The 14557-nt window shown below is 38.3% G+C and overlaps 1 protein-coding gene across 7 annotated transcripts in view; it reads left to right on the top strand.

Annotated features, from left to right (window-relative positions):
- tjap1 (tight junction associated protein 1 (peripheral)) overlaps window positions 1–14557 on the top strand; it is a gene marked incomplete at its 5' end in the record, with an annotated part of 75440 nt that continues 60883 nt past the window's right edge. For 2 of the 7 annotated variants that reach the window (XM_079473866.1, XM_079473871.1), the window contains one exon: window positions 48–361. Of the gene's footprint in view, window positions 362–14557 lie in introns of all 7 variants that reach the window. The other 5 variants (XM_079473869.1, XM_079473868.1, XM_079473865.1 and 2 more) reach the window with 5 other exon arrangements.

Consider the following 14557-nt stretch of genomic DNA (forward strand, 5'->3'; position numbering starts at 1 on the left):
AAATTCCAACACGCGTGACGAACTCATCGCGTCGCGTCAGGATTCCTGAGGATTACCCGGCGTGCCCCGCGGGAAAGATGGCGCTGGACGGGAGTCGATGAATTTAAACTTTATCTGAAATCTGCAGCAGTGGTTATCAACACCTGCTTTTAGCGGTAACGCTTTTCACATCCACAGGCTGAGATATTATCGCGAGGGTTCCGCGATTGAAGGAGATCGCGGAGAGATCGCAGCGGACGCTAGCAAGTGTGTTAGCCAGCGAAGACGAAGGAAAAGCGGGGGCAAAGTTTATTCAGTTTGTGCAGGAGTCACCGCGGATCTGCATCGAAGTCTGGGTTTAACTGCTCAAGATCTTTTAGAGGTAGGTTAGAAGTTAATACTGTTAGACGGGTGGATTTTAATAGGTATTATCAAATCTATTTTCATACATTTTTTCTATACGCGGGCCAGTCACAGTTGAGATGAACTGATAAACACAGCAGTGTTGTACAGAACCTTAACAGGAAACCCATCTCATCAGATATCTGCAATGCTTTTAGATTATGTTGTGTATTAAATGGTGAAGATTACTAATCTTTAAAGTGCCAATGCCGGCAAGGGGCATGGCCGTGGGCAGTAATAAAAATAAGCCCGTCGGCTGTGTATTTAATGCGTGTCCCTTCTATTCACAGTGTTCTTTCTAATTCACAGAATTACAACAGTATCCTTCCCTATGTATTATTTTCTTCCCCTCATCGCAAATATACTCAGTTTAATGCTGCCAACCAGATCCGTCTCGTTTAATACATTACTGTTTTTTACGGCTTTATCTAAATGATCTGCGACGCGATTATTACGCCGTTGCTTGAAAAATGTAGTACAAGTGTAATACGGCTGTAAAGTAAAGGCGAATATTTCGACGAACATCGCAGTTGATGCTGTCATTGCGCGAGTGCATTATGGAGACTGCACAGGTAAGTTAGCGCAATGCTTGCGAAAGCTGCTGGTATACATGCGCGTAATCAAGCTGTCGGTTTTTGATCAGTACACGTTTCGTGAGCGATTTCTCATTCTGAATCTTGAAATGCCTACTTGTTCCTGTGCATCAAATATTTAGCAGCAAAGATGAACTGCGATCACTGAATCGAATCGTGAATCGAATATGCGGTCAGGTACATCGCGAGTGCACGATGATGTCAGCAAAGCAGGAATTGTTTGAACGTCCCTTTTGAATCATTAGTAACGGATCATACGGAGGACTTGCAGTTAAACTCGCACCTTGGCTGTAATGCACATTAAAGTGTGTTTAGCTGTCATCGATAGTCATCATAATGTTGATTCTTTTAGACTTTTAGCGTGCAATGAAATAAACAGAGCTGTTTCAGTAACGTTAGCCACCAGTGTTGTTATAAACCAAAAGCGTCACTAATCCAGCTCTGCGTGAAGGAGATCAGCGTTCTAGTGTCATTGATTTCTCTGGCTGTCTTAAACCCTAGTGAGCATCCTACCTAGAAAGGAAAGCCATTAAAACTTCAGAAAAAAGTTTACTTGACGTTCAGAATTGTTTTGGTTCTCTTACAAAACTGTTGCTGTTAGGGTTGTCACAATATAACTTGTATTCACAATAACTATGATTATCAATATTATTTTAATACAACACATATGACAATATTGTCAATAATTCAACTTCTCTTTTACTTTTTGCTTAAAGAGCCACAATATGTACAAATTGTCTTTCCCCTTTACTCTATTTTGAGCATGATTAGTGGTCAAAAACGAATTTGACTTATTTAACTTTACTAAAACATTTCAATAGAAATGGGGATAAAATCATTCAATTATCATTCATTCTTTTGGCCACAATAAGTGTGAAGGGAAAATCTTATATCGTGACAGCTACACATTTGCAAAGAACCAATAACTGCCGAGTAGTTTTAATTTAATACAATCAATATACAGTAAAATTTGAATGTAAGTTAAATATAAAATAAATTGTTATATTACTAGCCAGACCGATGGACGCATACCGGAAGTTAACTTCAGACCATGCCACGCTTGTGTGTCTGTAATGTACATGCTATGTACTTATTGTGTAACTGTGCAGTTACTAGGTACCAGCACTGAAATGAACCCTATAGCTATTAGCTAACTCAGGTGAAAAAAATATATAGCTGTATTTTGTTGGGAAAGAACACTGTCATTCCGCTGCAAGTACACTTACTGTGAAGATTAGTACTTTGATGGCCAAGCAGGTTTCCGTATGGCCAATGTAATGCCAATATATATATAATGCAAGATGAAAATTTTGTGTATATAGCTGAATTTAACAAATCTCATTTACACAAAATGGTTTGTAAATAACACTTAATACTGGATTTATATTACAATTATTGATGATATCGTTAATCTCAAATTGGCCTGTCCGCTATATTGTATTATCACTATATAACAATGTAGTGCACAGCTCAAATGGTTTTGAGACCTCAATAGACAAGAGGAATTATAGGTTTTCTTTGTTTAATGTTTGTTTAAAATTACCGCCAAGCTGTTCTCAATCCTCCTCTGTGTTTATTGAGTGTGCTTACAGTGAGTTGATAAGTCATGCATGCCTCAGTCATTACTTACAGATGGGTAATGTCGATAAGCAATCAGTAAAGTGCCATTAGATTGGGGCTGAATATGTTGCTTGCGAGGGAGAACTATTCAGTCTTGATTGTTTTTTAACCATGCCACGGAAAAGCATTGAATTTATTTCAAAATTCAATTTTTACACATAAATTGGCTATTGGTTATTGGGATAAGTTTAATTTTGCTAGCAGACGTTACGAATAAAATGGCAAACAAAAAATGGGACAAACATGTCTAAAATCAATAAATAATCCTCTAAAATAATTTTGCGGCCAAAAATCAAAATCAGTAAATAATGGGCTTAAAGGTGTGCTTTCGTGCATGTGTTTCCTGGGACAAAATCTTCCTTTTCTCGGGCCCCCAAAGCAACATCCAGCAGTCTATTTTATCTCGCTTCACTCAACGAACGTGGGTTCTGTTAGCACATCACACGAACCGCTGGTGTCTGTCGATTCTTTGAGAGACTTGCCTGGTGATGGTTTGCGAGGATTTGTGCTAGGCGCTGGCGTAATAGCGCCCCTGTGGGGGTTTATCAATTAGGAAAAACAGCCAGTGTGAAAATGTTTGAGGAGGGATTTGTTGAAGGATTACTCTGTCAAGTAGCGCCGCGTGATACTCAACTTCGCGAAAGAGATACGGGTTGTATGCAGTCTAGAGTGTTTAATTGATAAGGGCGTTGAGAGACAGCTAATTGTTGAACGAATGATGCTGTTTAGCTTGCTTCAATTATGTAATGTGTAAAGTTAATCAAGGGCTCTCTGGTGTTTAGTTGAGACTTTGTTTAAAGTACATAGTTGGCATCGTCACATTCCCAACCGGTGCCTGTTGAACAGTTTCACTGTCAGCTTTGGGAAAAATATTTGCACAATGATTTGGATTGATTGAGATGCTTTGCTAAGTCATTGCAATGCAGATGATATCCTTTTTTATTCATTGTCTTGCCCTAGTTGGATTGAGTCCTGTATATTAAGATACATTAAAAGTGTGTTGATGTTGACTTGAGGTGCACTCTCAATTTGCAGTGTAAAAAGGCATTTGTAAAATACGAATGTTCTGAAATGTTCAGCTCTGTGATTTGTTTTCCATATATTTTTGGACCTCACTGTGAACACCTGCGTAAATTGCATAAATTCAATTGATTTTAATTTGTGATAAGATTGGAGGGTGGGGATGTGTGCGTCATCATACAGGCGGTGTTCTGTCGATTTATGCTACACAGGGTCCTGTCTACGTTCTCTACGTCATGCACGCGCTTGTGCATGACTGCTTCACTCATAAAGCAGAATTTGTGAGTTATCTTTATCTATCAGTAGTATGTATGGCAGAATCTGTGACAAAAAAGCGTGTGGTGTTATTTTTAATTGAGTGGCGAACTGAACAACGATTTGTAACGTATACATTAAATCCTGAGTCTGGAAGTTGAGATGGCTATATTATATGATTAACATTATAACATTATCTATATACAGAGACTAAAATAGGGCATTCTGCGATTTAATGGCTTGAAACTGTACAAAGGGCTGATCTAGTCACTGCTGAATGCATGTATTTAAATGAACTAAAACTGCAACATGCAGCGTTTGCAAGTACCTTGATTACATAATTAATGCGGACAAACGCTGTATGAATGAAGTAGATGCGTCTAGTGGATTTCCATACAGGAAATCTCCTGATGCCACAGGATTCTTTACCTTTTGTGTTCAATTATTGTTCAATGAATTATGGCCGATAACAATACAACTAAAAGTTTTCCTAATATAAACTACTCAAGGGCTGCCATTTGTTAATGCCATCTTATTTTACATTGGCATAAGACATTTGCACAAAGCATCGACCTATTTTATTAAATATTGTTTAGGTGACTGTTAAACTAAAGAAAATTGTACTGATATTTCCAAAATTGGTAATTATAATAGTTTGTTCTTGTGTTTCGAAAAAATACATGTAATATATCTTCCTTATTTTTTGTTCTTGGCTAATCACATGCCTGCAACCACATCTTCTGAACTTTAAATAAGCACAAAGAACGCTAGTGCTCGGTAGTTTGTATAGTTTTTGCACACCCGGTTCATCAAAACTGCAGCTGTTATAATCAAATTTTATGTCTTTGTTCTTTTAGCCTTCATATTTAAGCACCATCAATATGAGCTGTTAAATGTCTCTCATATCGCAGTTTATGAAGTCAGTTAAATGCATGAAACATTTTTTTTCCATTTAGCATTAAATACACCAAACCAGTGATGCTGAAGATGACCTTGGCATTTGAAATTAAAATTTCAGATAAACTGTATTCTTCAGTGTTTGCCCACACTGCACAGCTTTTCATTGAGAAAACACGTCAGGCATTTCTGAGGATGTGATTGGGGTTTTACTTTGAATACATTGCTGTGCTGAATGTTTACTATAGTTTCATTGTTTCAAAGTAATTTCCATGGTTTTCATTCAAGTTCATTGACGTGTCATGGTATGTGAATGGTACCCATTGGTATACTATGATTCCACCACAGTATTACTCAGGTCTTAATCTCAGCCCGATTCTCCATTGACCTTAAAAGCAGCACATTTCTTCTTTTTACTAAATATTTGTCGAATTTCCAAGTAATACACACATTTAGCTATCAGTAAAAAGACCAGTACCTTGTGTGCTGAGATACGACCTGCATGTCTTGAATGTTTGAAACCTTCTTTGCTCAAATAAAATATTTTTGTACAGGAGAGCGTGAGAGTCGTGAGGATTGTGTGGAAACATTCCTCAGCTTGGCCGAGCTCCCATTCTGCTGGAATGCTCCTCAGTAACAGCCATTCAGTTCTTGTGGAGGTTTACCCAGCACTTGTTTGCTCTCTTTGTCAGCCTGTCGGCTCTGTTTTTATGTTTGTTGCTTGAATCCAATTATCTTTGACCTGCAACACAGCGTGCACCTATTCTCCATGCCGCAGACACAGGTTACTGATAATTTCTTCTTCTATTGGTTCTAAACATTCATCAATTATCATGAAAGATGTTTAGAGGTTTTCATTTAAACGCAATGAAAGCGCCCATTATCTGGTAATGACTAAATAAGCAGTTGAAATGTCAGCTTAAGGTCAGTACTTTAAAAAAGGTGATGGCTTGTACTTGCTTTTTAATTAATTTCATGTCTTCACCTCAGATTTGTTTTTGCTATACCTTTCTACCCATCAATAAAGAGGATTCATTTTAAGGTTTAGTATATTTTCATAATGTCAGCCACTCAGTTTCTAGCAGGACTAATAGATAGAAATGTTTTATCTTTAGGGATGTTTGAATAAGTGTTTTGGAAAATGATTACATTGATGGACCGAAATGAAAATTCTTGGCAGAAGCCGAATAAAATTTAAACGCTTGGCCGAACACCGGACATGTTTTTCTATTTCTTCTATTTAATTAGCCAATTTTTTTTACTATTGCATAAACTGACTTAAAATAATATTGAGAAAAAAAAGATTGACCCCTGTCCCTAAATCAATGGAGTAACTGACTGCAGAATGTAATTGTAATCTGTTTGCCTAAAACAAAATAGTTCATTAAAAAGTGTCTTTCACATAAGCCATCATCCATTAAGGAATGCATGTTGAGGCTGATTGACCAAAATTTCAGTTCTAGTCTCTCTAAACTCTGCCCACAAAAGCTGACCAACTGTCCTCTCAGAAGGTGTACCAGAGATGCACAGACAAAGCTCGACATTCCATTCTGTGGGCACGCCACCACTGTGTGATGTCAAAGGATGCCCGGACCAGAGGACTAGACTTTTTCATTGTCTGCCATTTTGACGGCCAGTCTCGTAAAAAAAAAACGTCATAATATTTTTTCACTTGCCAGGTGATATGTACTAATTACCATTATTGTGGCGTCAACGCGACGTACATGTGTTCTCTGAACTTGAACTGTAATACTGTAATAAAAAAAAGTTATTAGTACAGACAAATGTTTATGTTCATATGTCCAGTCAGTAACAATGACACTGTTTGAGTGACAGATGCAAGAAATGCATCTTTGCAGAATCAGATCCACAAACAACGTTAGAGATCGCTGTGTTATTAAAAAGTGCAAAAAGATTTTCAGTTCGTTTTGAAACTATTGTGAATCAAATTAATCATAGTCGCCTTGTTTATACACGCCCCTGCCTCTGCACCGTGAGTCTCTGGTGATCCCGGGTGGGTTTTCCTTAATGGACGAGGCATTTATGAGTAAGGAATGGGAAACGTATGTGTCCCTTCACATCCCTTCTTCACAGGGCTGTCGTACCTCTGGTCACTTGCGATCACGTTCTAATGAAATTAGAGAACTCCGTTTTTAAAAATGTTCAAAAATCATGTTTCTTTATTGTTAATATCAATCAAACTGCAGATGGTTTGTTTAGATGAAATCCCAATACACAGTATGCAAAAAGTCAGTCTGTTCTTTGAAGACAAGTCTGGCTATCCATGGGGTTCAAGTCTCCTCCACATTCCGGTGAATCCCCCTCCCCTCATGTCTTCTTTCTCAGTCTACCTGCACTAGTTTTTGCCTGTTTTAACAGAAACCATAAATAGTAATCCTCACCGCACGTTAGGACTGACCACACATACACACCAGCTGCTAGAAGAACTCAACGTTCTAGAGATCAGAATAGCAGGTGGCTGTATAGCTCATTGACTTACTGCCCGTGTCATAAAGATGGCCATCGACCTGATGTTTACAGACATCATCAGGTTATCATTTTCTTTCCCAACACTTCCTCTAGAACATTGGTCACCTCAATAGTTTTGCTTGTCATCAGGACATTTCATCACGCTCCATATTTCAGCAGTTCTGTTGCTTGTGTGCAGCATTGCTTGTGCTTCAGCTTCATTATTATGCGTAGTTAAAGGAACCGTGCACCCCAAATTGAAATGTGTCTTTTACCCTCATGTTGATTCAAACATGATCTAAACAAGCTTCAAAATGAAAGAGGCAAAAGAATGTATCATAAGATGAATCTATAATTTAAACCAAAAATTACACCAATGATGTCTGTTATGTTTGGACATGCGATGCAAGAGTTTGAATTTTCTACAGAGAAAAGAAAGTTTGAAAGGTTCCTGCAAGGAAAACCGGGAGCCACGCGCATTTCAAGCTCCCTAACTCAAACCACGCCCATTATAAACTCTCTCTGGAATCGCGTGCATTAAAAGTTATCTCACTTGCAGAAAACTCGTACATTACAATCTCTGTCTTGCATGTGGAAAAGCCTAAGCCGCATGCATTGCTATCTGTCTTGCACGAAGAAATGCGTAAGGAACGTTTGTAATATTCATTTGGAACATTCATTGACAAACAACCAACTATCGTCTAAGGAATTAGTTATCGCCAAAATGTCTTCCTAAAATCGATACACTATAGTATTGTAAATCGGAAACAACCCAATCTCTTGTTCCTGTTTTTCTTTTCCACTCGTCATTCACTAAAAGGTCAAAGTGGGACGGATACATTTATATGGGATCGTGTTTAGGCAGAATGTCCTATTTCTGTCAGCGTTGCCCTGGAGCTCACGTTACAGGTGCGGCAGACGTCTTAAGTTATCTAGTTGACACAGTTGAGTACTTGCATTTCCATTACAATGACACGCTTTCATTCTCTCTCCTTGTAAAGGAATGTGTGAAGTTGACCAGTAGTTTGCAACAACGCTAAGCAGAATATCAGGAATCGTTGCAGTGGAGTTCAGGCTTGATGTCCATTTCTTAAAAAAAATATAAGGATCTATAAGGATCCAAGACCTCTGTTTTTTTATGGCTTTTTTATGAAATAAATATGCTGTTCTGTCCTGTCTTTATCGAATACAAATCACCTTTGCCTGTTTGAACCATTCCCATCGATGGATTCAGCTGTTCAGCCATGTTTCGTTCTGTTTCTGGCATTTAATCGCTCTTGAGCAAGTTTTTCAGTCTGGATCGTTCAATCAGTTCAGTCAGGTAAGTATAAATGAAACTTGGGATCAGAAACTCTGTTGAGATCAAAATGTTTCGTGGTATTTCTGCACATAGTGGAGGACAAGATCTGTCTGCTTCCTTAAGCCGGATTTCTCACAATCCATTGTTGTGAGTTTGCACTGGCGTTAATAACATTTGTGACTTAAGGAAGATTATTTAGTTTTTTCTATATGCTTGGAGAGTTTGATATCCGGTTGAATTTGAAGCTGAATATGAGAGATTTGGTAGGTATAGGAAAGAGCTGCTCTCCAAGTTTGGAAATGAATTAAAGCATCTAAAAGCAAGAAACGAAAAAGTTCAATTTATATTAGAATATTCTCAGCCGCAGTCTCTCAGGTATATCAGAGATGGGACCTGAATGAAGCGATAAATTGCCCCCATCACTCCTGGGGTTTGCTGGTGATATTGAACTGTTGATGAAAGAGCGTCAGTGTAGTCAGGACTGCATGTGTAGGCAGAGCTCTAGACTAGAGGTCGACCGATATTGGGTTTTCTCTGGCTGATGCCGATTTTTGAGGCTGATTATTTTTTTTTTTCACCATCTCATAAAATCGAATTAAGTGATTAGAAGTGATATTGAATTAAACGTTATAAATTGTGCCTCAGAGTGTTAGAAATTCTCTGGTACAGAAACAGTATTGATAACGTCAAGAGTTAACTGTAATAATTTAGCCGCTGGGCTTGTCACAAGGATTTGGTACCCGTTCATACATGTAACCTAAACTATGTGTAGTTAAGAGTTCCAAAAAGTTACTTGCATTTTCAAGTAGCATCATATTTAATCAATGAAATATATAAGGCTAGACACAAAATGAAGGATAAAAATCATTTAAGTCTTAAAAAGTTAGCATGCAGACTGGCGCATCACAGTGTTATGCCGCTGGTAATCTGTTTGCCTCTGTTCGTCACGTGTTCCACAACAAAGCTTAGCTGCTCACAGATGCACCTGCCTGTTAATCGGCCTGTATTTGTGGTACAATCGGCTGATGCAGATTCATTAAAAACTTCCCAAAATCTTCTGATCAAACGGTCGACCTCTACTCCTTTTTGCCACCAACTTACAATTAAGTCGCACCCTTTTTTTATAGTAATCATAATGACCTTGCATAATGACCTCAGTTGATGAATCATTCTATTAATTTGTCACTCTGTTATTTTTAATAGTCGGCTATTGACCACTTCATATTTGCGGCTTTAACACTTGCAAGCCCAATGAATAAACTTCAGGTAAAAATATTCTAAGAATGAGTCACGTGAAACATGTATTATGTCTTCCGACCTTGCTTTTGATTAAAGTGTGATGAAGAGAGACCGACATGTGCGGCTTCATTGCGCGCTGCACAGAATGGTCAGATTACGACATCAATGTTCCGTGAGAACGTTTTATAAGCATATGGAGCCATCTGTTCTTTTATGCCGTTTGGTCTGCGCAACAACGAATGAAGTCAAACATACACACTTTAGTCTGGAGCGCTCTGGTCACTCTTTCCTGCACTTATCACAACATGTTGTTCACCACTCAAATAACATTAAATGTTCAAATAAATCTTTGGCGGGGCAAAAAAAAAAATGTACGCACTCGCACTAATGCCAACCCTGTGAAATTTTACCTCAAACCTTGCGAGCATTTTGGTTACAGTCTAGAGCCCTGGAAGGGTTGTTGTATTTACACGTCCTAACACAGAACCCCCTGTGCCAGTGTGAGAGAGCGTTGCTAGAGATCGGAGACTTCCCCCTCCCACCTCAGGAAAACCTTGATTCAGACACAGGAAGCCACTCACACTTGCCCCCGAGCTCCGTCTGCATTCACAAATGGAGCTCTTGAGGGACTTGCTGGCATTCTGGAGCTCTAACATGACATGGACTGAGCCTGACTGCATTTCCCATTGTTGTTCCTCCTCTGCTGTTTTCTATCATGGAAAATGACAGCAGTGGCAGTGATTGATGGAGGAAATCTCAGAGAAGAAATGCATTTGATTTGATTTCCCCATGTTGTTTAACATCATGTGTGGGTGGTATGTTGTTGGAAAGAATTGATTTTGGATCTGGTTGTGATTCTGGTTTCTTAACAGTCTGTTAGTGATGCTTAGTACTTTTTATTTGGGCTTGGGGGCTTATTAGTTAAACATTAAAAATTGTACAATAAATTTTTTATATGTGGTTCACATGGTGATTCATTAACAGACTGGTTTGGAGTGAAAAGACTATGGATACGGAATGTTTTGTGACAGCAGGTTACCTTTTTCCACATCGAGATCACTGTGGCTGTTAGAGTCAGACAATATTTAGATTTTTCTTATCATTGAATTGAGCTATAAATCTACACCGCAAAATCAATATACAATTACTTGACAAGAAAAGTGATCTAAGATATTTAGTCTTGTTTTATGAAAAATAATATAAGTTATGGTAAAAACAAGCAAAATCTGCCAAGTTTTTTTTTCTTGTTTTTACCATAAGCTTACTCAATTCTTATATTTTTCTCCTTAAAAAGAGAATTAATATCTTAGGTCACCTTTCTTGTCAAAAAAGTGCATCTTGATCTAACAATTCTAGATATTTGTACTACAAAAATAAAAGATTTACCGATCGACATTCCCTTTAAAACGTATCATCTGAGGTGGTGAGATATGAAATTTGTTCAGTTGCAAAGAAATAAGCCATGTCAAAGAAAATGTATTTGAGCGAAACAAATCTTTTTTGACAAAATACTTTACTGTTTAGAAAGCAGACTTCTAGTCATTATGTTACTTTAAAATATAATATCATTTTGATTATGATTTATTTGTCAACTACCCATTTACATTGGCATTATCTACATTTGTGGCAACATTGCTTTTTCACTGTCGGTATCAGACATCGAAAACCCAATTTTTTTCAAACCCCATTTTTCCACTTAGCACAAATACCATTAGCTGAAAGCATCTGTAGGAGGTGCTTAGCACAGCAGAAGAACTGCTGCGTGTGTTAAATGCATTCATGTTTGTCTACTCTCACAGTCAGGAAGTCCACACCACTCTAATCTAATGGAGAGCTCCTTAAGATGAATGTCTGTCACAAAACATTATTCATCACGTAAGGCTTTCCATCATCCGTGAGGCATGTGCTTTTTTTGTTCAACCAGTCTCTGATAAGCTTTGTTTAAAAACATAGACGTCATATATATATATATATCATCAAACCTTCTGAAGACATGTCCGTTCAAGCTTTCGACAGTCTGTGAAAAACTGAGCATGGTTTGAACAAAGTCAAGTCTATTTGTTGACATAGTGCACATGTATTGGGTCAGCTGTGGCCTAATGGTTAGAGCGTTGGGCTTGTGATCAGAAGGTTGCCAGTTCTAATCTCAGTGCCAGCAGGTCATGACTGAAGGGCCCTTGAGCAAGGCACCTTACCCCTTATTGCTCTGCAGTAATGTGCCACTGTATGAAACTACTTGTAAGTCGCTTTGGATAAACGCGTCTGCCAAATGAATAAATGTAAATGTAAATGTTCACGTTTTTAATTTTTTGATGCTTCATCAGACAGTTGCTTGTAGGCAGCTCACTAGATTTTGGAGCAGAGCCGCACTGCAGCTGCCCACATACATCCTGATAATGTTAAATGATGTTGCACCAATCTACTGTTGTCTCTTATATCTCACCATTACTCATTACTCTCAAATTCACCGCTTAGAAGGTGAAGAGGGGCGATCAATAGCAAGTGCCTTTCTGATCCCTTATTTTGACAAATACATTTTTATTTTGTGCTTCAATGTTTTGCTGCCACATTTCTATATACTGACATTTCCAACGCTTAATTATAAAATCCACAAAAATCAAAACGGGCATTTAAGTCTCGGTGTAAATCCATTGTCAATGATGGCAGATCATCATAGCAAGCCCACACATGGATTTTATTTTGCAGTCATACCCTCCAGTGTTGCTCACTGTAAAAAATGCATAAATGTCATTCATCATAAAACCATGAATCAACGAATTTGAGCTTATAGTCTGAATTTAGGGTGAGGTAAGAGAAAAGATGGGGTGCTTATGTAAAAGCACACATAATTCGGGTGGAGGCACGTGGTTTTGTTTGCGTGTGTACAGTAAGTTCATTCACTGGCAGGCTAATATAAGAGACGTGACTTCACACTTGCACTGGAGTCTCCATCTGTCTTTGGGCTCGGTGTGTCCCTGCTCTGTACACAATCAGCTTCAGTGTATCATTCTGTTGCTCTTGTAAGGCAATGCAGTTAGTTTATTCTCACTTTAAACTCCAAAGTCTCTGTGTTGTATATTCGTGAGTAGTTTTGTATAGATTGTACCCGGTTTTGTGCTTTAAGGGACACAAGCTCGGTTTCAGACTTTTTTGGGGATATTTTTAAAATAATCCTGGGTGAGCTTCTATTCTGTTCTTCAAACTGTTGACTGGATTTATAATTCAGCAGCGATTTGAATAGTTTTCATGTGTCTTGTGCTTTGTCTTTCACATTGCTGTTGGATGACTTTATCACTCCTGAGATTTGATTTTGTTGATATTCAACAGACACTGGACTGGAATGGCCACAACACATCTACAAATGCTGATTTCAAATGAAAATTTGGAATGGTCATTTATAGGGGTCATTTGGCCCAAATACACATTTTTCTGTGTCTTTGGTGTTTTATTAGTTGCCCATGCATGTATTAGACACGTAAAATGGCAAAAATTATACGTTCTATCTAAAACCGAAACGCCTCGTGTAACCACACCCCCACAAATCTACGTTGTTTCATGGTATGACTTGACTAAGACCGCCCAAATGTAAACGCAAGTAAGGTGGGTGTACCTGACAGTACAATTGCTTTGAATACTGATGTTCCAAATATGGTAAGAGGCATTACATTTCCGTCACACGCTTGCAGTATTTGACCAATCACTACGCACTGGTTAACTGGCCAATCATGACACACCTTGCTTTACAGCGCGATGAGCTTTGTGAAAACATCTGTGTGTTTCAGAGAGGCCCCAAAGAGGAGATACAAACATGCACAGTGTGTGGAAAATACAGCGTTTTTGAACCTTAAATTGTGTATACACATCGCATTACATCTAAAACAAACGATAATGTTTGTTTTAGCCATGTCATATGACTCCTTTTATTTTTTCTGCAGTTGTAGTTATTTATGCTGAAAACTGTGGAAGGATAGGGCTTGACTGTGTATTTCAAACAACCATGTTGTTGCTTTGCTTAATAGCAGTTTCTTATAATATCAATCTCATCTTTGCTTGTTTGAGACACATTGTGCTCTGTAGGTATTACTTCATATTTCTTCCGCTCTCTCATGTGTTAATAATGTAATGTTGTACTGCCTTCCATGTATATATCGGTAATCACGGTATAAACAGTATAGAACAGTGGTTCTTAACCTGGGTTCGGTGAGTCAGTCTCAGGGGTTCGGTGGAGGTCAAGACACACACCCGACTCATATGATTCGTGATGACACACCCCGATTGGCCATCATTGGCTGCAGGTGATCACGTAACATCGCTTGGCCTATCTGTGCTGCAGGGAATTTGGTGCGCCCAGTAGTCGACTTGTGACTGTCGTGATGGTATGTCGTGTGATTTATTTCTTAATATTTTAATCCTTTCATACTAACTATGTCGAGCAAAAAAAGAATTTGGTCGGACGAATATGTACAATATGGATTCACGTGTATAACGGAACGTGATGGGAGTCCGCGTCCTAACTGCATGATTTGCAATGCCAAATTGAGCAATTCTAGTCTAGCACCGGCAAAACTAAGAGAACACTTCCTTAAGCTGCATGGAGATGGACATTTTTTTAATGGTTTTGTTCTTTAAAACACAGTGATGTTGATGCACGGTTCATTTTGTGCACCAGTAAAATATATACCTATGTTTTGAATTTGAAAAAAATCATATTTTATTTTTCCAATTAAGAAGGGTTCGGTGAATGCGCATATGAAACTTTTGGGGTTCAGTACCTCCAACAAGG

Source organism: Barbatula barbatula, assembly GCF_947034865.1.
Source record: "Barbatula barbatula genome assembly, chromosome: 14".
Taxonomy (NCBI): domain Eukaryota; kingdom Metazoa; phylum Chordata; class Actinopteri; order Cypriniformes; family Nemacheilidae; genus Barbatula; species Barbatula barbatula.